Source organism: Camarhynchus parvulus, chromosome 11, assembly GCF_901933205.1.
Source record: "Camarhynchus parvulus chromosome 11, STF_HiC, whole genome shotgun sequence".
Classification (NCBI taxonomy): domain Eukaryota; kingdom Metazoa; phylum Chordata; class Aves; order Passeriformes; family Thraupidae; genus Camarhynchus; species Camarhynchus parvulus.
The window spans coordinates 8824464-8827626 of record NC_044581.1 but is presented as its reverse complement, the minus strand read 5'-3'; positions in this window follow the sequence as shown (position 1 = coordinate 8827626).

Here is a 3163-nt window from a genome sequence, read left to right as displayed (position 1 = left end):
CAGGATGGAGAGGAGCCCTAGCGCTGACGGTACGGCACTGCCAGCCGGGCTGGGGGCCCTGCCCTCACCCCGCGCTCCCTGAGGGCCCCGGGGGCGCGGAGCTCTCGTGGAGCCCCGGCGGCCGCCGCACAAAGTTACATCCACACGACTTACACCCGCATTAGTTACGTCTGAAAGACCCTCAGGCTTGAGACTGAGGGGCCTGAGAGGGTGGAAACCCTAAAATCTGGTGATGTTTTGGGTTTCTGCCCATAGGTCCTATGCGCCAGTCATACCGGATATGGAAATGAAAATAAAACGGTAGCATTGGTGTGTTCCAGCCTCCAAGAGGGGCATAGCTACACCCAAAATTTGGCTTTGTTAAAATAGTAATGGACTTCCCAGAATCGTGATTAAAAGTGATCCAAGGTGCCTTGATTATAATAGTAAGGAATTGGCCATTCAGCAGATTTATCTGGGGTGTAATGAAAGCTTCCTTGGCTTCCACTAGCAGATTAATAGTTCTACCGTCTAAGCGAGTGAACCCCAGGCCGCAGCCCCCTTTTAATGTTCTGTGATTGCCTTTTTTCTGCTCCCTGCGAGGCAAAGGGATGGTTCAGTGCCTAGAAGGACAACAGAACCAGGGTAGTCTCACTCTAAATGATTTAATTATTCGTCCCTTCCCTGGTCCACGGTTATTATCTACCCTCTGACACAGATAAGTAAGACATGAAGTTTTTCAAGAGGGTAAAAAAATCTTAGGGGCAAATGAAAATTAAAAGGCTGTAAGAAAAAAGAGAAACGCGAACTATGGACTCACTGTCATACCCATAAATGTGCTAGTAAATGCAATAGTGGAGCCCAGTTTTATTGCCACAAGGCTTACGTTTCTGATTTCCATTATGTTTCCTCTCTCAAAGTTTGTGTGTTTTATCAAGGAGTTGTTTTCCTTCGTTGTCACAATCTAGCTACCAAGCAACTGCTGCACTCATCTAGATCTCCAGATATTCATTACACCGTGTTTGGATAAAAATGAATTAAGAAAGTTGTTTGGGTTTATTTTTGTTTAAAGTTTGCTTTTTAAGTGCACACAAAGAAGATAATACCATTAGACTTTATTTCTAAACTATAAAGCACCATAGCAAAACAAACTCTCATTTGCAGGAGCTTGATCTTCTCAGCTCTTTAATTATGTTTGTCTCAACTCTTTGTTTGGCTTTTGTCAAACACAAACTATTCTAAATCTATTACCTGCTGAAGCTACTGACAGTGTTGCAAAGCAGCAAACAAAACCAGTCTGCTGCCTTCTGGGAGCTTAACAGCCCTGATAGGTGACATCTTTGTTTTTAAGCCAGTTATACAACACTGATAGAAGATAAAAACATAGATGACATCCCCAGAATATAATCAAATCCTTACAATATGAAACTGATTGTTGTTCCAAAGATAATATGAACCAGAAAGCAGACATTAGATGGTAATAGTGCTAAGTGATTTACAAATGTGCTGGTGCCCTGTGTTCTGTAGTGCAGGATTTTCAGGGTGTTTGAAACAGTCTCACACGTTAATCAAAAGGTGGATTGTGTGTGAATGTAAAAAATGCAGCTGATTTCAGTTGTTGGTAGGCTGCATTTTAAGCTCTCCCATGACTGAATCTACTGTAGACAGCAATGACTCCTCAAAAAAAATGGACTCATAAAATGTGAGCTAATTATAAAATTGCCTTTAGAAACAAGAAATAGATGAGAATAGACAAGGCATAGGAAACAAATTATTAGGCATATGCTGGAAGTATAGAAAATTACATTTTACCTTAGAACTTTGAAAAATACTTATTAGAAAAAGTGTCCATTTGGGGGTTTCAAAATAGAAGTTCACCACCTGGATTATGAGAACTTAAAACACGGTAGAGGTTGATATGAGAGATCCAAGTTAGGACAGTATCATAAGGCTAGACAATGCTTCTGAAATGTTTGCATGTGAGCAGAAGCAAATCTCAGAATAATCATGCAGGTAGATATTTTTGTTCATTTTGGTAAGGTTCATATTTTATAAATTACTTTTTCCATTTTACTATGGAAGTGAAATGTAAGTCTGGACTCCTTTATTTCTTCTCTTGTTACAGATTACATCAATTGTGTGGCTCTTCCTTGATGCTCCATAAATGGCCACTGGTAAGTTATGTTTATACAGGAGTGTGTATTCTCTAAGTGCTAGACCAAAAACAGCTAAAAAAGATTTTGTTTCCACTAGAGTTTTATCTGATACTAATTTAATCAAGTTAAGATCTTATCTCCTTCAGTTAATGAGAACAAAGTCAGACTGAGTTTGGTTAAGTCTGTGAGTTTTGCCCTATCTGCTTTTTTGTTTCTGACTAATATTGCCACTAGATACATCTTAGAAAGTGTAATTCAAATCAAAAAGCTTGAAGAATAAACCAATTAAATACCCCTGAACAAACCAAATTGAAATAGCATCAGATTATGGGAAACCAAATCCACACAATATTCATGAAATGGTTTTAGAACATGAAACAAAACCAAGGTAAAAATTGCTATTAAATCGGAGTGAGTTTTGAACCTTATACATCAGCTTTGTGCTTGTTCACAAGGTCATTCTGGTGAGTTCAAGCATATCCTCACAGCATAAGTCCCCCAAGAATGTGTTGCTCATGCACTTAATTAATGGAATGAGAGTGCACTGAGCTCCTTAAGGGTCAGCACTGAAGGGGTGCTGTGTAAATGTAAGCAGTATTCATTGCAGCTTGGAGTTTATGATGGAAATATTGCTTCCAGCCATGTGTCTGATGGTTTATGCTGGTTCCTTTAGAAATTCTACCATACAGATTGAGTCCTGCAACTACTTTGATGTTCGTTTTGAAATGTACATTCTGTTGACACAGGAGTTATTCACAGGGGTCATGAAATTATTCAGGACAGTAAATCTGTAAGTTTAGCCAGATTCCAGCAAATGACAATTTTTATAATCACTTAAAAGCAAACATTATTTTTGTTAGTTTTTCGACCCTAATCATTTCAAACAACAAACACAGTATCAACCATGTATTTCAGGGAACAGAATCAGTTCAAAAACAAATGTAAGTGCACCTGTTTCTTTTCTTTGGCTAAAGCTGTGACTTTGTTTACAAAAACAAATTCACTGATCCTTTGCCCTTTGTTTTTAC